This window comes from Rattus rattus, chromosome 3 (assembly GCF_011064425.1).
Source record: "Rattus rattus isolate New Zealand chromosome 3, Rrattus_CSIRO_v1, whole genome shotgun sequence".
In the NCBI taxonomy this organism is placed as follows: Eukaryota; Metazoa; Chordata; class Mammalia; order Rodentia; family Muridae; genus Rattus; species Rattus rattus.
In genome coordinates, this window is record NC_046156.1 from 86,130,004 (window position 1) to 86,154,666 (window position 24,663).

The 24,663-nt window shown below is 41.9% G+C and overlaps 1 long non-coding RNA gene across 1 annotated transcript in view; it reads right to left on the reverse strand.

Annotated features, from left to right (window-relative positions):
* LOC116895699 overlaps nt 1-21,644 on the reverse strand; it is a 45,529-nt gene extending 23,885 nt beyond the window's left edge. The window contains exons 1-2 of the long non-coding RNA XR_004387303.1: nt 21,571-21,644; nt 179-323 (exon numbers count right to left, since the gene is read on the reverse strand). This is a non-coding gene — a long non-coding RNA (uncharacterized LOC116895699). The remainder of the gene's footprint in view (nt 1-178; nt 324-21,570) is intronic.
* Nucleotides 21,645-24,663: the final 3,019 nt, after the last annotated feature.

Genomic DNA, 24,663 nt, shown 5'->3' on the forward strand with positions numbered 1-24,663 from the left:
GAGGTTGCATCTGGGGAGACTTTATCACCTTCACAGGCAGACACAGGCTGGGTACAGTGGTACACAGCTTTTACCCCAGCACTGCCAAGTCAGAGGCAGGCAGATCTTTGCAAGTTCAAGGCCAGTCTATACTACATAGTAGGTCCAGGCCAGTCAGGGAAACAAAGTGAGATCCTACCTCAAGTAAACAAACAAACAAACACCACAGGGCTGGAGAGATGGCTCAGCAATTACGAGCTCTTGCAGCTCTTGCAAGATCCAGGTTTGGTTTCACAGCTGTCTGTAACTCTGGGTTGTGGGGATCTGACACCTCCTTTTGGCCTCTGTGGACACCAGCATGCACAGGTACCCATAAACATATGTAAGAAAACATGCATACATATACAAGAAAGTAAATAAATCCCAAAAGCAAAACAACAAAGACTCCAGCGGAGATGTATTTGCCAAACCTCAGAGATAAAACTGGCTTGAAACAAAGGCCAATGGTTATGTGTCTAATTCTCAAGTATCCACCTCATTCCTGGGCCTCAGAGCTGCACAGCCAAGTCCCCTTCCTAATTTAGAAACAAATCCATTCATATCCTAGTTTTAGACAGCAGCACCCTCTCACCTATTTACCCATAAAGGGATTTCTTACAGGGTTCTAGTTAACTCAAAGCATGGCTCTGAGGGTCAAAGAAACAATGCTTACCGTTTGTATAGCCACTGACCACATGGTCAGGAGGGACGACTAACCATGCCATGGGACTTACCTAGCAGAAATGTCCCTGCTGCTGCCACCACCTTGTGCTGGGTGCTCATGGGTCTGGGATCTTGTCAGCAGAACCTCTCCAAAAGCAGAAACCTCCTCAGTTGTGCAAGCCAAAAGAACCACAAGACCTCTGCACTACTCTCAACCTATCTGCCGCTTCATGTGGGGTCGTTTTCTGCATGGCAAAAGCATGATTCCAGCTACAGTCCAAGGGAGTCTTGGAAATGTATTTCTTTAGCTTCCCAGCTTTTAAAGCTCGGAAAGCCAAGCTACAGTGAGATTGGAGACTAAAGCTCGGAAAGCCAAGCTACAGTGAGATTGGAGACATGTGAAACGTCTGCCTCTCTTCTTTTTCTTCTAGTTTGCTTTCTGATGCTGTGACACAGGCCACAACTAAAACTTGGGGAAGAAACACTTTGTTTCACCTCACAGGTTGCAGTCTAACATCGAGGGAAGTCAGATCAGAGACTCAAGACAGGAACCTGGAGACAGGAGCTGAAGCGGAGGCCATGGAGGATGCCTCTTACTGGCTTGTTCGTTATGGCTTGTTCAGCTTCCTTTCTTATATCATTCGGGGCCAGTTGCCCAGGCATGGCCCCACCCACAATGGGCTGGATCCTCCCATGTCAATCCTTTAATCGAGAAATTACACTACAGAATTATCTACCGGTCAATCTGTTGGAGGCATTTCCTCAACTGAGGTTCCTCTTCCCAGACAGGTCCAGCTTGTGACATTTCGCCAAAAAGAAACCACCCAGTACACTTTTCTTCCTATGTGTTCACCATTATCCCATGCTAAAATAACAAGCCACAAATTACCAATATAGCGACATGTTCCTGCCTCTTGTTAGGCGATTATTCCTGGTACATAAGAAACTACAGGCATCCATTCTCTGTGAGATACAGAACCTCATCATTAACTTTAAGTCATGTTTTGTCCTTACCTGCTACAACTAAGTATTGCTACCCTCATTTGTGTCAGCTAAATTGTGAAGTTAACCACAAATGGAAAGGGAAAAGAAAAGGAGGGAGAGAGGAAGGAAAGGGGAAGAAAGTGAGATCATGAGGCCATGCATGGTCCTTATAACTTCCTTCCTCTGGGACTTACGCAATGCTGCCCACACCCTCAGCCAGAGGCTTAAACAGTTAGCATCATTGACCTGAGGAGATGACCTAACCCTCCTTCCTAAAGAGTCTCAGCCTCTTATGACTTGACATGCAGACTTCTGCGGTTTTGTGTGGCCACCTGTCTCCCAACTCGACTGATATAAGTATAGGACACTTATATCAACGATCTGGTATAGGGCCGTCTAACATCTAAATATTCTCTCACTCCTTCGACGTACGCCAGAAACCTACTTCCCCATTGAAAATCAGAATTACACATCTTTAACAACATGCACAATCACTTTTGTTTGTCATTGTTTCTTGTGCACTGTGATGTGTGGGGGTGCACACATGCTGTGACGCTTGTGTGAAGGTCAGAGGACAACTTCGTGGAGTTGATCCTCTTCCTCCACCTGTACATGGGTTCCAGGGATCTTGTTCAGGGATCTCTATGGAAGGTGCTTCATCTGCTGGGCCATTTTGCTGGACCAACACACCCAACCTGTTTCTTCCCTGTCCAGGAGGCATGAGAAATTCAAAAGCACCAGATCAGCCTCAAACCCCAGTTCAATGAGACTACTCTTGTATGCCCTACAGAAAGAGTCCTCATCCCAGTAGCAAGACTGTTAGAACAAAATTATTCAGACTTGCAGGGGCCAGGCATGGTGGTGCTTGCACACCTTTAATCTCAGGACTCAGAGGCAGAGGCAGGCAGATCTTTGTAAGTTTGAGGCCAGCCTGGTCTATGTAACAAGTTCCAGACCAGCCAGGGCTACACAGTGATGTTCTATCTCAATAAACAACAACAACAACAACAAAAAAAACCCAAAGTACAACAAAAACCTTGCAGACATAGAGAGCCAAAATTTTAGAAGTGAGTCACTAGGTCATTAGTGGTTGTCAGTCACACTTCCTGTGTGTTAGTTCTGAAGCCATTGTGGTCATGGGAGACACACACTGGTTAACTGACAAGTTGTAGTTCCCTGGGTGCTTTATTAACTGAGTGTCCCAAGGGACCTAAAAGCCCATTAACTCTTGGATGGTTTACAACGGTGTTAGCTTGTTCATCAGCAATAAAGTTTCAGGCCAGAAGCGTGGTTAAAGTGATATCAGAGAGTTAGGAATTTAGTAGGTCTATATTGATGGGGGTAAGAATTTGACATGGAGGAAAGATAAAGCTCTATCTGTAGGAAACACATACTACACTTAGGCAGACTGCTACCATCTCCTTGGAAATATGTCTGTCTGTGCAATCAATCTGCTTCTGGGTGACTGCCTGACTTTGTAGGACAGGTAGCTTAATCTACGAAGTTCAGATACCGGCCAGTGCAGCAAATGTGTTACATAATTACACCTTGATGTAAGTTAGTGACAGTGGGGTCCAGTCAATCTTGAACTTATGTGGAATCTGTATTCCTGGCACGTATGGAGATTTTTTTAAATGTAATTTTTCTTGTTGCTGTTTTTGAGGTAGGGTCTTACTTTGGAGTTCTGGCTGTGCTGGAACCCTCTCTGTGGACCAAACTACCCTTGAACTCATAAATAAATGGAGAGGGGAAAACAAAGGAATGGGGAGAGGGGAGAAATGGAGAGAGAGAGAGAGAGAGAGAGAGAGAGAGAGAGAGAGAGAGAGAGAGAGAGAGAGAGAAAGAAACCACCTGTCTCTGTTTCCCAAGTGCTGGGATTAAAATCATGTATCATGCACCACCACATCTGGACTGGCATAAATAGTATGTGAATTATGTGTGAATGTTAGTGTATGCATGCACATATGTGTGCACTTGAAGAGGTTAGAAGACAACTTTGGGGAGTCAGTTCTCTCCTTCCATTTTGTTAAGGTGGGTCCTCATGGCTAAAGAGATGGCCGAGTGCATAAGAGCACATACAGATGCAGAGGACCTGAATTCAGGTCCTAATATTCACACTGGTGGCTCACAACTGCCCACACCTCCAGCTTCGCTGGAATCTAACACCTCTGGCTTCTTTCACAGACACCTCCGCTTGTGCACACAGACACACACAACACATATACATACAAGAACAGGTGTTTCTTTTTTAAAAGGCGGGCTCTTTTTTAATTAATTACTAATTAGCTAATTTACTTCACATCCTAACCAAAGTTTCCCCTCCCTCATCTCCTCTGTTCTCTCCTCCGGCCCCCCCACCCCTACCTCACCCCATCCTCTCCTCCTCCCCTTCTCCTCAGAAAAAAGGAGACTCCCATGGATGTCAACGGGCCTTGGCATATCAAGTGCAGTGAGACTAAGTGCATCTTCTCCTATTGAGGCCAGACACAACAGCCAAGTTAGGGGAAAGGGGTTCAAAGGCAGGCAATGCAGTCAGAGACAGCCCCTGCTCCCACATGAAGACCAAACTGCACAAAGTGTTACACATGAGCCTAGGTCTGTCCCATGCATGCTCCCTACTGTCATGTAGAGGATTAAGATGTCAACATATGAGTTGAGGGAGACTAAGAGTTCTACCTCTGAAGTGCGGAGACTGCCATGTAGCCTTGTTAGATAAGAACATAGGGTGGAGTGCACCTTTAATCCCAGCACACGGGAGGCAGAAGCCAGCTTGTCTACAGATTGAGTTCCAGGTTAGTCAGGGCTAATAGTAAGACACTGTCTTCAAAGTAGTAGTAGTAGTAGTAGTAGTGGTGGTGGTGGTGGTGGTGGTGGTGGTGGTGGTAATAGTAGTAGTAGTAGTAATACAGTGTACATGAAAATGCTTAGTGGCACAGCATGGGTAAGCAATGGATGGGTCGCACTGCCTTGAAGATCACCCTGAGCTGTGCACTGAGGAGCCAATGACTGGAAAAGGAAATAAGACCTCGCCATGTTTTAGGGACATGTCATGTTTCACACAGCATGGTGGTATAAGAGATCACAGGCTTTGAGATTGAGCAGAACTAAATTTGACTCTTCCCTTGTATCCATCAGCAGAACCCTTTGAGCAGGTCCCTCAAGTTCTGTTGTATTCAAGTTCATCAGTTCAGACTAGATTTGATCAGTGAAAGCGCTCAACCCTACACGGCTCAGATAGCTAAATCACAGGAGTTGTTCTTATGGCCACGCGCACAGTATATGGTCAAGATAAGAAACTGAAGAGATGGGCGAGTGGAGAGGCTGACGCAAGCTAGACTCTGGGAAGAAGAAACCCCAGTTGGGAAAATTCTCTCACCAGATTGGCTGGTGGGCAAGCCTATGGTACGTTTTCTTGCTTGCTGACTGACGTGGATAGTGCAACCTGATAGGGAAGACTAGGAAAGCAGGCTGAGTGGACCTGACTACCTTCGGTGATGGATTGTAATGTAGAAGTATACACTGAAATAAACCCTTTCCTCCTCAAGTTGCTATCGGTTCTGGTGTTTTAGTACAGCCATAGAAACCTAAGTCAGAGGCTGATGCAAAGGCTGACCAAGAAGTAATGAAAGCCCAAAAAAGTGATGACTGTGGGGGGTTGGGGATTTAGCTCAGTGGTAGAGCGCTTGCCTAGGAAGCGCAAGGCCCTGGGTTCGGTCCCCAGCTCTGAAAAAAAGAACCAAAAAAAAAAAAAAGTGATGACTATGGAACAGAAAGGAATGGACAAACATTAGATTGTATTCCCTGGTGAGCAGAGGCCAGGTGTCCTAAGATGTGAATGGCAGCCCTCAGAATGGTCCATCTGTGCTGGCTGGGTGTTGTGGCATACATGTGTTAACTGAGCACTGTTACTATGTCAGCTTGGTCTACGTAGGGATGCTAGGCCAGTCGGGATTGCATAATGAGACTGGTCCAAAACATAAAACAAACACATTTAAAATAAAATAACAAAGTTTAAGCCATGCTTGGTGGCACTCAGGTGTAAGCCCAGTTTTGATCCGGTAGAGACAGGAAGTTCATGGTTATCCTCAGCTACATATTGAGTTCAACATTAACCTGGACTACACAAGATTCTGTCTTAAAATCCTCCCATATAAAAATCAACCAAACGGGGGTTGGAGATTTAGCTCAGTGGTAGAGCGCTTGCCTAGCAAGCACAAGGCCCTGGGTTCGGTCCCCAGCTCCGAAAAAAAAAAATCAACCAAACAAAAAGCCCTAGGTAATTGATGCGAAGGTTGGGGAAGAAACCTTATTAGTGACATAGGGGTCAGAGAATAATTTGTATGACATTTCCCCCCACCCCTTAAAATTAGTTTTTAAGGCCTCTGCCTTCATAGCAGAAGTGGCGGCCACTTCTCCTATCAATAAATACGTGATGGAGAGGTGGGAACGATAGAAAAATAGAGCTGTGAGTGTGCTGTGGAGAGAGTCGCAGCCACAGAGGCTACGGGACACGACCAGGCTAGTGCGAGTGGCCTGCACTACCATCCGAGGCCGTGGTGATGTCTGTGTTGGAGCCTTCACTGAGGGCCAGGTCTGGGGCTGAGGTCCTGCTGCAGCCAGAGTCTGTCTTGATGTTCATGGCCACTGTTGCCACCAAAGGCCATGTGGATGTCCATAGTCTGGGCAGCTCCTGAGGACCTTATCTGGGTCTGTGGGCCTTTTGAAAAGATTAGTTGTTAAGGTACAGACATTGAAAACATACTTAAAACATAAAACAGACATGCGCGGGCTTCCCACTAAATGAGAACGTCAGCAGCGTAAGTCAAGAAGGAAGTGAGGCTGAGAGTCTGAACAGCACTGGGAAACACTAAGGGCCCCGTGACTGGCTGCGCGGTCTCTGTCTGAGGAAGTGGCTGAAGCATGCCCAGGTCAAGGCCTTTCGTTTCCCCTTCACAGGACTTTAAAACAGAATTTTCTGATTTATTGAATAGTGTAAGAATTTACCCACTTGACTCATTAAGCAATATTAGTTTTTATTAATTAATATTAATTAATGAACATGTCCAGAACCAGAGAACCTGTAGTATGCTGTGATGAAAACTATCTGGAAGTGGGTTATAGCATGGTGAGTCTCCCCTCACAGTCAAATGGGAGGACCCTAGTCTAACCTTACAACTCTCTAAAATATTCCACCAAATTCACATTGTGTGCCTATGTGAACATGACCTGTGCGTTCAGTAGATGTGATTCTGCAAAAGCAATAACACAAGCGTAAATGAAACAGTGACCTGCCCCCATCCACTCTCCATCTTATTTTTTGCTGCAAGGTTTCTCGATGAAATGCAAACTCACCCCTTTTCTAGACTGGCTGTCCATCCACCTTACTATGCAGTACAGTCTGTCCTTAAACTCACAGTGACCCTCCCGACTCTGCCACCTGAGTGCTGGCTTGCATCACCATCACGCCTGGCTTTTTTTTTTTTTTTTTTTTTTTTATTGAGAAAAAGATATTTTTTTGCATGGCCCTGGCAGCATACCCCTTTAGTCCCAAAACTCAAGAGACAGAAATAGGAGCATCTCTAAATTTCAAGGCCAGCCAGATCTACATACTGAGTTCTAGGACAACCAGGACCACACAGATGGACCCTATCTCAAAAACATGACGGTGGTGGTGGTGATGATACATTTTATTATTTTTAATTATGTGAAGGTGTGTGTTTGCCTGTGGGTGTGTGCACATAAATGCAGGTGCCCTTGGAAGCCAGGGGCTTTGGACCTACTAGAACTGAAGTTACAGATGGTTGTGAGACAGCTGATGTGTGTGCTGGGAACCACTACTATCATTTGGGTCCTCTGGAAAAAGCAGTAAGTGCTCTCAACCATTCATCTCTTTAGCCACTGACCTCTATTTTCAATCCAGAAAACGGAGCTAGAGTACAGAGAGATGGCTCATTTGAGAACGCTTGCTGCTTTTCTGGAGCACCAGAGTTTGGTTTACAGCTCCCATGTCTGGCTTACAAGCACGGGATCCAACCCAATAATACACTCTTCTGCTTACACACACACACACACACACACACAGAGAGAGAGAGAGAGAGAGAGAGAGAGAGAGAGAGAGAGAGAGAGAGAGAGAGAGAGACAGACACAGAAAGAGAGACAGAGACAGAGACAGAGAGACAGAGAGAGACAGAAAGACAGAGACAGAGAGAGAGACAGGAAGACAGACAGGGAGACAGAGAGAGAAATAGAGACAAAGAAATAAATAAATGAATGAATAAAATCTTTTTTAAAATAAGAAACTCAAGCTGCCTCCAGTAAACTCCTACATGGATGGATGGCTGTATGCCTTCTTTAACATGCTCATACAACTGTCTGATATGTTAACTTACCAGCCACGTATGTTTGCTGAGCATCTGTAGCATGAAAAAAGATAGATAGATAGATAGATAGATAGATAGATAGATAGATAGATAGATAGATAGATAAGCAAGCAAGCAAGCCTTTAATCCCAGCACTCTGGCAGCAGAGGCAGGCAGCGCCTGTGACGAGCAGCCTCATTCAGTCATCTTCGGGATGACAGACTGTGACCCTCGGCTTCCTGTCACATGGCTCTCTCCACAGGACAGCACACAGCATAGCAGGCTGCTTCTTTCTACTTAGTATCTCTCATCAAGGGAGAAGTTGGAATCTTAGCTTACCCAATCATACATGTGAACAAGCCCTTCCTCTTTTCTAGGTTGTAAACAAATAGAACAGGTTGCATGTTCCCACACTCTCGGATGAAAGAGATTACCCACGCTTAAAAAGACCAGGAGGTTAAGTCCATGGAGTTAACCTTACAGTAGGACACTAGGTTAGGATTAAAAGTTAAGGAAAGATGTCCCAGAGGTGCCCAAACTCTCCGTATTAGGACCATTTCGTTTTATGTTTGTTTGTATGTATGTATGTGTGTATGTATGTATTATGTATGTTTGTTTGTATGTATGTATGTATGTATGCATGTATGTATTCATTCATTCATTCATTTTTGATGCAGGGTCTTACTTTGTAGCTTCGCTATGACCCTCATACCTTCATGTTCCCAGTGGTGGGGTTGTAAATCTGCACCATCATCACACCTAGCTCATATTATGGTTAATTTAGTTAATATTTTCAAAGTCTGAAGAGAGAAAAAGATAACAAAAATTTCCAGTTTCTTTTTCTTTTCTTTTTAGACAAAGCCTCACTATGCAGCCTTGGCTGCCCTGGAACTCACTATGTTGACCAAGATGACCTCAAACTCACAGAGTTCACCCTGCCTCTGCCCCTGCCTTTGCCTCTGCCCCTGCCCCTGTCCATGCCCCTGGCCCTGTCCCTGCCCCTGCTCCTGCCCCTGCCCCTGCCCCTGCCCCTGCCCCTGCCCCTGCCCCTGCCTCTGCCCTTACATCTCCAGTACTGTGCTCAAATGCATGCCCATTTTTTATTTGTTGTTGGGGTTTGTTTTTTTTTTTTCTTTTTGTTTTTTCAAGACAGGCTTTCTCTATGGAGGACTGTCCTCTGTGGTGTCTGAAGCATGGCTGGTCTAAGTTGAGGTGAACTATATTTTTTTTAAAAGGCTTGATTGATCAAGATTCAAAGCACAGGTAATTTTCCGTGTTCCCAACATGCCCCAGCTAGAATAGAAAACAACTACTACCCTCTCCTCTGCTCAGATAGCTACAAGTTAGCCTGACATGGACTCTCTAGTAACAAGTTAGCCATACTCCAATGCATAGAACTGCAGCATAAGCAGTAAATGGATACAAGTGTAAGTTCCCTTGACATTTACTTCCCAGAAGGAAATACCCCAAAATACAGTGTTCAACAGATGTCATCACGTTTCATATTTCATTTTATATTTAAGTAGTTCTGTATTTCCAAACTATGAAAACTGTTATTCTACATTTGTAGCATGGAACATGCCTCACTGTTTTATAAGTGTAAAAGTGCAAAAATGTATTTCGATAATAATAGATATAATATGCTGTATCCAAAAGACTTTATAAGGAATGACTCATAGTTTTAATAGTGACTCAATAATTACATTCACCTGAATTAAAATATAATTAATGATTAAGAGGCTTTTCTCCCAGAGCTCCAAAGACAGAGGCTCCCTGAACTCACTCTGTAGACCAGGCTGGCCTCAAACTCACAGATTCTCTTGCCTCTGCCTCCCAAGTGCTGGGATTAAAGTTGTGTGTTACCATAGTCTGACTGGGAAGCCCAGTTTTTAACAGAAATAATCCTCCTTTTTTTTCCCTGAAGCTACTTTTATACGTGTGTGTGTGTGTGTGTGTGTGTGTGTGTGTGTGTGTGTGTGTGATGTGTGTCTGCATGTATACATGTTTACATGCATGGAGACACACATGTGTGTGCCTGCATGTGTAGACTTGAGGTTGGACGTTTCCTTGATGGCCCTTATTCACTGACACATGCTCTCTCATCTGAACCCAGAGCTTTCTGGTATCAATAGTCTGGATGACCCTTTTGCTCCAGGGATCCAGTCACCACCTTTGGCCTTCTGTCCAGAGCTAGAATTTTAGGCAGACTGCCATATCCACTCAGCATCTATGTAAGGGTCTGAGAAGCCAAATTCACTTTTGATGCTTGTGTGGCAAGCACTTTAATCACAATGCCATCTCTCATGAATATATATAATATATATGTAATATATAATGCAAATTGTATATATGTGTATGTATGTATATATATGGTGGGTAGATAAGAAGAGAGGATTTTGGAGGAAGTGTAATAGACAAATTCAATCCAGTCCACAAATAGTGATTTAAAGAATAGTGACATTTAAGCTAAGAACTGAAGGAGAGGTTCCCACTAAGAGCTGGGAAGCATCTGCCCGCTGGGGAATTAATACAGAAACTCTGTGGGAAGGAATTTGAAGTGCATTAAAGGTTGGAGTATGGAAAGCAAGAGCTCAAAATAACAATAACAGTTTGCGGGGCCTGGAAATATAAGTCAATGTATGAACATACCATACATACACACATAGTACATACATGTGTGTATGTATTGTGTATATGAGAGAGAGAGAGAGAGAGAGAGAGAGAGAGAGAGAGAGAGAGAGAGAGAGAGAGAGAGGCAGAGTTTTACTATGTTGGCCTGGCAGGCCTGCAATTCTTTGTAGACCAGACTGGCTTGACCTCACAGATATACATCCTGTGCTGGGATTAAAGGTACGTGCCATCTGACAAGTCAAGGAGTTTTAAATTTGTATCTTAAGAGCATTAAGAAGCTTCTGGAAGCTTTTAAGCAGAGAAATGACAATGTCATATTCCTTTCAAACTGTCACTCTTATAGCTATTGGTGAATGAACTGGGACAAGTGAAGAGTAGACTTGAAGGAGCCAGTGAAAAGGTTGCTGTCATCCAGAAAGACACCCCCAAAAGGAAACTACAGTTCAAAGATGATGACCAGACTTCTGGGATGTTAAATTGGGTGGACAGAATTACTATTTACAAATGAAGGAAAAAGTAGAAAGGAACGTATTTGAGAATCCAAGAGGCTTCAGTTAAGCCATGAGAGATGCTCCCCTCTCCTGTCCATGGCAGTGATAATAAAAAGAGGACCTAGTAATTAGGAAGCCATGGACTCACACATCACTGGGTTCTTATGGAAAACCTGCAATTAAGTGCTATGTTGGTGAGAACTTTGCTACAGAAACAGGCTAGGGTGCTACAGGTCAAACTTTAGGTGTTTCCTACAACTGGTATCTGAACAGAAACACTAATGGTTCTACCTGTATTGGCCAACTTTCCCATAATTGGTTACAGCAAATCAATATTCAGCACATCTAGGACTCCTACTGGGCCATTCTTCCCCATGGATGTGGTGGCTCCCAGAGAGGAAAACCTTTGGGATTAAGGAAAAGCCACAAGTGACCAAAGAAAGCATTTCTGAACTCTTGTCCACCCAGCTGAGGATGGAAGACAATCATTCTTTCTGAAATGATTGAAAAACAAGAACAAAACTTATTCTGCCAGGCTGGAGAGATGACTGGGTGGTTAAGAGCACTGACTGCTTTTCCAGAGATCCTGAGTTCAAATCTCAGCAAACACATGGTGGCTCACAACCATATGTAATGAGATCTGGTGTGTCTAAAGAAAGCTACAGTGGGGGTTGGGGATTTAGCTCAGTGGTAGAGCGCTTGCCTAGGAAGGGCAAGGCCCTGGGTTCGGCCCCCAGCATTGAAAAAAAAAAAAAGAAAAAAAAAAAAAAAAAAAAAAAAAAAGCTACAGTGTATTTATATATAGTAAATAAATAAATAAATCTTTAAAAAAAACTTATTCTGCCATTGTTTCTTATCGCACTGTTTCACACCATCATGGGGTGTTCCGATTTCAAATGCATCTTCTATTTTAACACTTTGTAAACTTGCTGTATCCCAGTGTTTTCCTTTTTTATGTTGACTGGCTTTTCAGGTCGAACTTTGTAAGGCTGGTAATGAGGACACATTTCTCAGTCTTCTTTGACTTGTAGTGGACATACGGTAAATGTTTGCTGGATAAAGAAATGAAAGTTTATTGTGTGCCTTGTAAAGAGGAGTTGGATTGAGCCCGCTGTGCCCTCCCTTCCCTCACTAACCCCATCCCTAATGGAGAATAAAGATCTAATATCCAACCTTCCTTCCCCCAACCCACCCCATTGTCCCAGCCTCCAACACCAGCAGGCATTCACTAGGAACACACCAGCTACACAGAACAGGGACACAGGTAAGCTAGCTGAGGATCCCCACCACTCCTCCCCTCCAAATCCAATCCTCCAGTCTCATCCCTAGCCTACAGCAGAATACAAGTTGCACCCCTGCCCACATCTCCTGTGGATCCCACAGACCATTCCCTCCTAACTTCCCTCCCTCCACTTGGTTGCTGTATCCCAGCCCCCAACTCCAGCAGCAATACTCCGATGACCCAAAGGCTGCTCCTCTCAAGGCACTGAATAGGCTAAAGGCAGACTTACAATACTCCTACCGCTCCTGAGATCCAATCCCCACAGACAAATCCCCAGTTCTGTAGCAGAAAACCTGCTATGGTCTCCATTTCCTCTCTGACTCCATCCCTAGGATCACAAAGACCTTCTTCTCCAATTAACTCCCCCAACTCATACTAGTACCCCACCTCCAACACCAGCAAGCATTCCCTGTGTACACTCCAGTTGAGCAGGCCAGAAAACAAGCAACACATGGCATTCACACTGTGAAAGTAGAAGAAACAGAAACCAAGGAACAAGACACCCTCCCAATCAAGACAAATCCAGAAATTAGCACGTAGACCTATAATCATCCCAAACCCAAATGCATAGGAGCCTGCATAAAAGCATACTTAAAACAGCTATCCTACCATAGTAGGCTCTGAGAAATTCCAACATAGCTGGAGTATATAAAAAAAAAAAAGACCTTAAAACCAAATTGTAGGAAGATAGTAGAGGTCCTCAAAAAGGAAATGAATAAATCCCTTAACAAAAACTAAGAAAACACAGACAGTTAAAAGAAACTGTTCAAGACCCACAAATAGAAATAGAATTAATAAAGAAAACGCAAACTGAGGAAATTCTGGAAATGAAAAATTTAGGGATTTAAACAGGCACTACAGAAGTAAACTTCACCAACAGAATACTGAGACAAAAGAGAGAATCTCAGACAGTAAAGATCTGATAGGGAAAAAAATAGGTAAATCAAAGAAAATGTTAAATCCAAAAAGCTCCTGACACAAAATGTCCAGGAAATCTGAGACATTATGACAAGACCAAGCCTAGGAATAATAAGAACAAAGGAAAGAGAAGAATCCCAGCTCAAAAGCCCAGGAAATATTTTCAACAAAATCATAGAAGAAAAGTTTCCTCATCTAAAATAGGAGATGCCTATTAAGGTACAAGAAATATACTGAACACCAAATAGATTGAACCAGAAAAGAAAGTCCCTTCAGCACATAAAAATCAAAACTCTAAACCTATAGAACAACAACAATAAAAGAATATTAAAAGTTGCAAGGGAAAAAGATCAAGTAACTTATAAAGATATATGTATTAGGAAAACATCTGATTTCTCAATGGAGATCCTAAAGGCCAGAGGGCCTGAGTAGATGTGATGTAGATTCAGAAAACACAGATGACAGCCCAGACTACTATATCCAGCAAACTATTCAATAATGATAGGCAGAAAAAAAGATATTCCATGATAAAGTAAAATCTAGCTACAAATCCAGGCCTACAGAATGTACTAGAAGAAAAAACTTTAACCTAAGGAGGTTAACTCCAATCATGAAATCAATAAATAAATAGTCTCACACTAGCAAAATCAAAAGAGAAATATACAGACACCCTTACATACATAACTCCACCACTAACACAACTACTACCAACAACAATAAAGTAACAGGAATTAATGATTCATCATTGACATATCTCAGTATCAATGATCTCAATTACCCAATAAAAAGACACAGACTAACAGAATAAATATGAAAAAAAGGATTCATTCTACATACAAGAAATACACTTCAACATCAAAGATAGATATCACATCAGGGTAAAGGGTTGGAAAAAGACATTCCAGGCAAATGGACCTAAGAAGCAAGTTGGTGCAGCCACCTTAACATCAAACAAAATAGACATCAAACCAAAATTAATCAAAAGAGATAGAAAAAGGACACTTCATATTCACCAGAGGAAAAATCCACCAAGATAACATTTCAATTCTTAGCACCTACGCACCAAACACAAGGACAATTAAGTTTGTGAAAAGAAACATTACTACAGCTCAAATCACATATTGACCCTCACATAATGATAGTGGGAGATTTCAATACCACACTCTCACCAATGGACAGATAGATCATCCAGACAAAAACTAAATAGAGAACTACTAGAGCTAACATACATTAATAAACCAAATGAACATAACAGATATTTACAGAGCATTTCACCCAACACAAAAGAATAAACTTTCTTCTCAGCACCTCATAGAAACGTCTCCAAAACTGACCACATACTCAGACACAAAGCACATCTCAACAGATATAAGAAATTAAAATAATTCCTTATATCAGGATCACCACAGATTAAAGCTGGATATCAACAAGAGCAGAAACAACAGAAAGCTTATGAATTCATGGAAATGCAATAATTCTGTACTGAATGAAAAATGGATCAAGACAGAAATAAAGAAATTAAAGATTTTCTAGAATTTAATGAAATGAATACACAACATTCCCAAACATATGAGACACAATGAAAAGAGTGCTAAGCGGAAATTCACAGCACTAAGTGTCTACATAAAGAAATTAGAAAGATTTCATACTAGCAACTTAATATCACACCTGAAAGCTCTAGAACAAAAAGCAGCAGCACACCCAGAAGGAGTAGAAAACAAGAAATAATCAGGCTGAGGGCTGAAATCAATAAAATAGAAACAAAGAGAACAATACAAAGAATCAATGAAACAAAGAGTTGGTTGTTTGAAAAAGTCAACAAAAATAGTCAAACCTTTTATCTAAACTAACTAAAAGACAGAGAAAGACTGTCCAAATTAATGAAATCAGAAACAAAAAAAGAAGAAATAACAGACACTGAGAAAATTCAGAGACTTACAAGAACATACTTTAAAAACCTGTACTTCACCAAATCGGAAAATCTAAAAGAAATGGATAATTTTCTCAATAGATATCATTTACTAAAGTTAAATCAAGATCACTAAATAATTTAAATAGATCTAATAAGATACTACTAAGAGTCTCCTAACAAACTAACAAGTCCAAGGCCAGATAGTTTTAGCACAAAATTCTACCAGACTTCTAAACTAGAGTTAATAGAAACAGAAGGAACATTGTCAAATACATTTTATTACGCCACAGTTAACCTGATACCCAAACCACATAGATTCAACTAAGAGAATTAAAGATCAATTTCCCCTATAAATGTAGATGCAAATATACTCAATAAAATACAAATCGAATAAAAAAACACATCAAAAAGATCATCTACCATGGCCAAGTAGGGCTCATCCGAGAGGCCCAGAGTTGGTTCTATATACAAAAATATAACACTGTAATCCACCATATAAACAAACTGAAAAAAAAGATAATCTCATTAGATACAGAAAAGGCCTTTGACAAAAATCCCAAATGCTTTCATTATAAAAGTCTTGAGGAAATTACAGATTCAAGGGACATACCTCAGTATAATAAAGGCAATTACAGGAAGCCTATAGCCAACATCAAATTAAATGGAAAGAAACTCAAAGCGATTCCACTAAAATCAGAAACGAGACAAGATATACTCTTCCCATATCTATTCAGTAGAGTACTTGAAGTTATAGTCAGAGCAACAAAAAGCTGAAGGAGATCAAGAAGATAAAAATCGGAAAGAAGTCAAAGTATTATTCTTTACAGATGGTATGTGTGGTGGTTTGAATATGCTTGGCCCAGAGAGTGGCACTATTTGGAGCTGTGGCCTTGTTGGAGTAGGTTTGGCCTTCATTGGTGGAAGTGTGTCACTGTGGGAGTGGGCTTTAAGAGCTTCCTCCTAGCTTCCTGAGGATGCCAGTCTCCTCCCGTTTGCCTTCAGAGCAGGATGTTGAACTCTTAGCTCCTCCTGTGCCATGCCTGCTGAGTGCTGCCAGGCTCCCTCCTTGATGATAATGGACTGAACCTCTGAACCTGTAAGCCAGCCTCTTGTTGTCCTTACAAGAGTTGCCTTGGTCATGGTGTCTGTTCACAGCATTGGAAACCCTACCTAAGACAATACGATAGTCTATGTAAGTGACCCTAAACATTCTACTGGGGAACTCATACAGTTGATAAATACTTTCAGTAAAGTAGCTGGTACAGGCTTAACTCACAATGACAACATCAATGGTAGCCTTCCTTTGTACTGAAAAAGTAATTAGGGAAGTAAAATATTTCATAATAGCCTCAAATAATATGAAATATCTTGAGGTAACCTCAACCAAACAAGTGAAAGACAACTTCAAGTCTTTGAAGAAAGAATCAGAAGCTAGAAAGATCTCCTAGGCTCCTGGATCGGTAGGATTAACATATTCAAAATAGCCATCCTACCAAAGGCAATCTACAGATTCAATGCAATTTCCATCAAAATCCAAACACGATTCTTTACAGTCCTTGAAGGGACAATACTCAACTTCATATGGAAAAACAAGAACACAGGATCACCAAAACAATCCTGAACAATAAAAGAGCTGCTGGAGGTCTCGCCATTTCTGATTTCAAGTTGTGCTATAAAACTATAGTAATAAAAACCACACGGTATTGACATAAAAACAGACACATTGATCAATGGAATACAGTTGAAGATCCAGACATACACACACACACACACACACACACACACACACACACACACACACACACACACACACACACACACACACACACAGTGTGGTGGTTTAAATAGATTTGGTTTCGATGGATTCATGTGTTTGAATGTCTGGCCCACGGGGAGGTGTGGCCTTGTTGAAGGAAGTGTGTCACTGTGGAGGTGGGCTTTTAAGTCTCATATATAAAATCAAGCTATGTCCAGTGTGGAGTCCCACTCTCTTCCTGGCTGCCTTTGGATCAAGATGTAGAACTCTTGACTCTTCCAGCACCATGTCTGCCTGCCTGCTGCCATGTTTCCTGCCATGGTGATAATGGACTGAACCTCTGACCCCAGTGAAATGTTTACCTGTATAAGAATTGCCTTGGTCATGTTGTCTTTTCACAGCAATAAAACACTAAGAGAAGACATCTGATTTTTTTATTTAAATACACACTGGGAAAAAAGACAGCATCTTCAACAAGTGATGCTAGTCAAATTGAATGTCTGCATTTAGAGAAATCCAAATAAATCCATATTTATCAAACTGCACAAAACTTGATTTCTAATGGATCAAAGATATCAATGGAAAACCAGATACAGTGATCCTAAAAGAATAGAAATCAGGCAACAGCTTTAAATGCAGTGGCACAGGTGAGCAGAATGCGGATAGCACAGGCACTGTCCATTAATAAATGGAAGCTCATGAAACTGAAAATCTTTTGTAAGACAAAGAATGTGGAAAATAGGACAAAAGGGCAATCTACAGAATAGGAAAAGATTTTTACTAACTCCACATCTGATAGAGGACTAATATTCAGAATATATAAAGAACTCAAGTAACTAGGTATCAACAAACTAAATACTCCAATTAAAAAAGGAATGCAGAAAAAAAATGGAATGCAGATCTAAACAGAATTTTCAGTAGAGAAAACTTAAGTGGCTGAGAATCCTTGAAAAATGTTGAACAACCTTAGCCATCAGTGAAATACAAATCAAAACTACTTTGAGATTCCATCTTGCATCTATCATAATCAAAAAACACTGGGAACAACCTAGATGTCCTTCAACAGAAGAATGGACAGACTGGAGAGTCGTCTCCGTGGCTAAGAGCACTTGTTCTTTCAAAGAACCTGGGTTTGATTCCCATAACCACATGAAGGCTCAGAACTTCCTCAGGCACTAAGTATGCATGTGTTGCATAGACAGATATGCAGGTAAAAAACTCATATACACAAAATAAAATGAATCTACATTTTTAAAAAAAACAGAAGAAGGGATAAAGAATATTTGCACAATGGAGTACTACTCAGCTGTTTAAAAAATGACATCATGAAATTTGCAGTCAAATGAGTGGAACACCCTAAGTGAGGTGACCCAAACCAGAAAGAGAAACATGATACGTATTTACCTGTAAGTGGGAAGTAGCCATTAAGTAAATGATAACCAAGCTACAATCCATATATCCAGAGAGGTTAGGTAAGGAGGCAGAGTGGGGCTGGCCATGGGTCTCCCTGGAAAGGTGAAATAAAATATATTGTATGGGCAGACTCAGGTCGCTGGAGACCCGAGTTGGGGTATCGGGTCTAAGTGGCATGGAAGACAGGGTGGAGGGAGAAAGTTCAGGGAGAGACAGCTGGAAATAGGGGGCTTTGGGGTGTGTGTGGGAACCTAGTGCAGTAGAGACTTCCTGAATTCTAGAAAGGTGATCCTACTGAGAACTCCTAGGAATGAGAGTACGGAGTCTCAACTGGCCATTTCTTATAGCCAGGCAAGGCTTCAGTGGTGACACAGGGTTGCTTTCCATTGAGTTCTCAGCCAAGAGAGTCTCATGAAAACCTCCAAACAACACTGGATGGTGCTAAGACAAAGGGTTGTTCTCCGAAAAACAACAGTGGGGTTGGGCGGCATTTCTAAGGTTAACACCCACACAACTCATTGAACATAGAGAAGTGGAGGTGGTTCCTACACAAGCCTTCACTTGTACATTCTAGCCTCTTTGGTAAGGAAAAGTGTCTCTATCAAATTTCTCCCCTCAGAAGAGGAGGCAGAAAGATTGTCAGAGCCAGAGAAAATGGAGGACACCAGGATGGCAACCTCTCTGCGTCAACTAAGCAAGGTACATATGAGCTCAGAGACTGAAGCAGCATGGTCTACATGAAGCCTACATGGGTCTGCAAAGGTATAATATACATATTATAGCTATTAGATTAATATTTTTATGAGACTCTGGACTGAGAACGAGTGGGTCTCTGACTCTTGTACCTGTTCTCGGTACTCTCTTTCTCCTGTTGGGTTGCCATGTCCGACTTCATTATGCTAGTTTTTTCGTCATCTTATCATATTTTATTTTATCGTGTTTGATTGTTATCTTTTGGAAGCACCTTTTTTTTTTTTTCTAATGAAAGACAGAAAGGGAGGGGATCCCAAGGGGAGTGGAGATGTGGAGGAACTGGGAGGAGTAGAGGGAGAAGAAACTATAATTAAGATATATTATATGAGAAAAGAATCTATTTTCAATAAAAGGAAAGAAGTTCTAAAATTAAAAAAAGATTTTTTGTGTGTGGAAAAAAAAGACCAGTTCTATCAATAGTGGTTCTAAATATATATATATATATATATATATATATATATATATATATATATAAAAAGACAAGTGAGTTGAGTAGAGGTAAGGGTTAAGGTAAGTGAATTGGAAAAACCATTCAGACCACATTAATGAAGTATTGGATTGCGAACCATAAAAACATAACCCAACATAGCCTATATCATCAAAAGGTTTACAGAAAATATCCTATGTTCCAAGACAGCAACTTAATGCAGTAAACTATATAGCGAGAATATATTCACTGTGATTTTAAAAATATAGTAACAAGAATTCAGACAAGAAGTTATTGAATATGAAAAGGTAAACAATTTCTAAAAAAATCAGAAAGGAATTTAAAAAAATAAATATATTCAAATAAATGTTAAAATGTATAACAGATTTATCTGAAAAAAACATTTTTTGTTGCAAAATCATATTAAAACAAAGACAATGACCTTAAACAATCACTGAAAGATACATTTCCCTTTATGTTTATATGCACAACTCATATGCAGTGCCCTTAGAGCCTAGATGGCTTTCAGCCACGATATGGGTGCTAGGAACTGAACCTGGCCCTCCAGAAAAGCAGCCAGTTCCTTTAACCACTAAACCATCTTTTGTCCCATAAATAATAAATAAACAAATACATTTATTTATATTCATGACGTAGAGGGAGAAGAAGTGGCCCATAATCTGCCATTGGAAGTGGAGGTTTTGAATCCCTGAACAGGTTCCACTACTGTGCCTACAGTTCCTTTATTTCGTGTGGTTAAACTGTATCCTGCATGGTACCTAATCAGAAACCCACAACGGGGGACTCTATACTGTATTGCGAAATCATTTCTAAGCCTTGGATCATTTTCACTTTAGGTGTTAGCAACGTCAGTGATGGCTCCGAGGAAACAAACGTCATGTGGCTCCTGGCAATAGTGCCAAGGCTTGTAGCCGACTTCTTTGGCTTAAGTCTTTTTATTTTTAAGCCTGTCTGGTCAGATTGCCTGCTGGAATGTTGAGAAATCTTGCTGACTTGATCCTGTGAGGGTGACCACAGCTTCAGTGAGTTCATGAGTTCAAGGCCACGTCCTGTCCAGAGCATAGCATCTCACAATGCTCCCCCATCCTCCAGCTCCTACAGGGTTGGTGTTGTGTTTTAAATTTACCCTTATTCCAGGTGTTTCTCTCACCCTTAGAGAGGGGAGAGTTTGAGACACTCATACTCAATAGCTCAGGCTGATCTTGAACTCAGAGAAACTGTTCGGCCTTAGCCTCCCTAGCACCAGGGTTATAAACATGGACCCAATTGTTTGCCCATCCATCTGTCTGTTGTTTCTCTTAAGAGGCTGGAGATATGGCCCAGTAGTTAAGACTACTTGCTTTCCTTCTAAAGGACCAGCAGATTGCCAGCACCCATAGGGTTGCTCACAACTGTCTGTGACTCCATTCCCGGGCGCTCCTATGCTTGCATCTGGCTTCCTCAGTACTAGGCATGCATGTGGTGCACAGGCATACATGTGAGCAAAACATCCATATGCGTAAAAATTAAAAGACATGTATGGTAGTACATACCTTTAATCCGAGCACTCAGCAGGTAGAAGCGGACAGAGCTCTGTGAGTCGGAAGCCAGCTGGTCTGTTTAGAGAATTCCAGGCTAGCCATGGCCACACAGTAAGACCCTGTCTCTCAAACAAACAAAATAAAGGAAGAAAGGAAGGGAGGGAGGAAGAAAACAGGCCGAGTTGGGGGTGGGGGGAGATACCAGTTCACACTCGCTCATCACCGGTAGCTCTGGAGCCCATCACCCATAGCTCAGGAGCCACGGTTCTCTTGAGAGGGGAACCAGCCTGCCTGGAAGCAGGTCTAGCAGGCAGGTTTGTTTGCATTGGGTTGTCTGTTTTATTGTATGTCTGTGCTCCTATCACACAAGTGTATGACCTTACAATCACCATGAACCACAGCAGTAAGACCAAGATACTTACAGGAAGACGCAAAGCCAAACCTCCCAAGCCGAGCTTCGTCTGGGCCTTGTCCGCACAGTTCCGTAGAGCGTGGTCCTAGCGTCACTTCTGAGTAAGACGTACTTCCTTCTATTACATAAAAACAAAGCCGAAGCTCTGTCTGCTCAACAGGAACGAGCTAATTCTGTGTGTTCCCAGTACCATGGTTCCAAAAATAAACCAAACGCGTCAAAACCCCTGTCTCTGTTCCATCAAAATTTTGATCTCACCCAGGTGACTTTTTGCTAGAGCACAAAAAGCAAGAAATGTAACAAGAAACCAAGTGGGGGCTAAATTGAATTTGGTTAAACCGTGTCTTTTTTCTTAGGTTCCAAGCTCCAGTGAACACCATACGCAATGCAAATGTACTAGAAAGAAATGATAAAATAATCTATCTATGTGGCTAGGAAGAAATTAAGACAGGTAGTAAAATAAAGCTAGAAAGCAATGGGCGTGCACTACTCGTCTTAGATCCAAATTACCCGGAAGTGAGACTTAGGGACGTTGATAATGCTGTCTGAGTGTGCCTACGTCTGTGCTGCACTAGTAAATAAACCTACTGAAGAGTAATGAAGAGAGAGCCCTGGGTCTCCAATATTATCGTCCTTCATTGAGTAGATCAAAATAGGCCTGCAAACTCCACACCAAAGGTTGCTCTGAAGTTCAAATCAGGACCTGAGACTTACACAGTTATAAAAAAAAAAAAATGTGGCTCATGTATGTTTCTCGCCTTCAGCTCCATGTTGGTTCAAAGAAAAGGAATGAACTATACAGAACTTTAGAACAATTTTCTGGGGCCAGAGAAATGGTTCAGTGGGTAAAGTATGTTGCTTCATGCAAACATGAGGGCCCGAGTTTGGACTACCAGGACCATGTGAAGGGCCCAGCTTAACATTACAAATGCCATTTTGCTGTCAGACTCCATATGATTAACTTGCCCTCTGAATGAATTCAGCTACCAAAAAAACCCAACTTGTTCCAGGAGCCACATCACCCTGGTAACAATCACAATTCCCATGGGCAAATAGCCATTCCACTCCTAGCAACAACCAATCAGTTCTTAAGGGGAAAGTAACTAGTGTCTAAAGTAGATTTATTAAGCTAGCAACCATTGCTCATACCAAGCTGAAATCATTACTAGCCAATAGAAGTACGCCAAGCAAATGTCAACCAATCATCTGCCAAGTTGGAAAGTCCCTCATCCTGCTACTATGATAAATAAGCAAAGTTATACCAGCTCAGCACCTTCCACACCATCCACTGTGCTGGGGAGGTTAGAGGGTCCAAGCTGAGATTTAAATAAAGAGTCTTTGCTTTTGCATACGAGTTGGACTTCTGATGGTCTCTGGTGATCTATGACGACCTCACAACCGGGGCAGAACACCGTGTTTAAAGCCTGATATGGAGGCCTATAGCTGTAATCCCAGAACCAAAAGGCAAAGGCAGGAGAGCTGGGGGAGAGGACTTGCTGGCCAGACTCTACAATAGATGGGCACCAGGCAAAGGAGGGACACTGTCTTAAAACATGAGGTGGAGTGTGATAACAGGAGAGCGAGATGTTGTCCCCTGCCCACATCAGGTGCCTGCACCCGCATGTACACATAAGCATAAACACACGGACATTCAACGCATACTAAATATGGATGCATGTACCTGCACAGATGAATGCACTTGTGCACACAGGAACATACACATAAGTGTGCACACTCAGAGGGAAAGAAACAATTTTTTTATTATTAAACTAGGGCTAATGGGATGGCCCATTGTTTAACGGTATTTGTCAAGCACAACTACCAGAGTTTGATCTCTGGTACAGACATGGGGAAGAAGGTGAGTGAGTTCTGCAAGTCCTCCTCATACACACACACCGTGGCAAGTGCGGAAGAAGGTGAGTGAGTTCTGCAAGTCCTCCTCATACACACACACCGTGGCAAGTGCACAGTCACATCCATACATGTAAACGGATGTGATTTAAAAATAAAAATTAAAATAACTTTTTGGCTGATTGTTTTTCCTTCAGAGTTTTTTAATATTTTTAACTTCAGCTTTTTTTTGCTTCCGACCAATGAATAAAAAGAGGGGTAGGAATGTTATCTAGGGTGATCTATAACAGAGCTAATATCCTCTGAACGTGGCTTAAATGTCAAAGCGCTTACCCTGAACAGTCTATAGCCATGTGTCTCACAGAGATGGATGTGCTTGGCCTGTGCAGGCATTACCTGTGGTTTGTTTTTAAATTCCTTAAAGTTTTCTGTTTACCCTAAATGTGTATTATGAGGGCCTTTTTCTGATGTGGCCCTTTTGGAAACCTGAAAAAATTTAACTCTTTACTCTGTTAGAAGCAGCTGATGAGTGTTGGTTAGAGTGACATTAGCGTTTATTGCTTTTATTATTAAAAGTAATGACATTCACTGTCCTGTCTTCAATAGGCCTGACCTGTGGAAAGTCACACACTTACCCACAAGCCCACATTCTACATTTGGGGAGTTATTTCTGGATTCCTCCTGTCCCAGACAGGACAAAGCACCTTCCCTGCTACCACCAGAGAGAGCCACTGTGATTTTCAACGTTGTAAAGTGATTCAGTGAATACCTTACAATTGTTAGGGACCACAGATGAGACAATAAGGCTGGAAGGATAATGTGCCCAGTGACCACTTTAAAGACTGGGTAGGACAGTGAGCATTGCTACTTCTAAGAATAAAAGCAAACACTAAAGTCACTCTACGAGACACCCATCAGCCTCTTCCAACAAAGAGTAACATTTTTTCAGGTTCCCAAAAGGGCCACATCAGAAAAGGGCCCCCATCGTAAACATTTAGGCTAAAGAGAAAACTTTAAGGAGTTTAGAAGTAAACCACAGATAACGCTTAACCATGGTGAAGCACTCTGAGACTGAACCTAGGTTAGACAGCAAACAGACCCAAGGTTCTGGCTCTAAGAGCTTTATGGGACAGGAAGGTTCAGCCTTACCCTCTTTAATGGTCACACAGTAGAACATATGATTTTCTTATTCTGTGTTAGGAAAACAACAGTCATATTGAGCAAGCTTTTTAAAATTACACTGTGTAGAAGA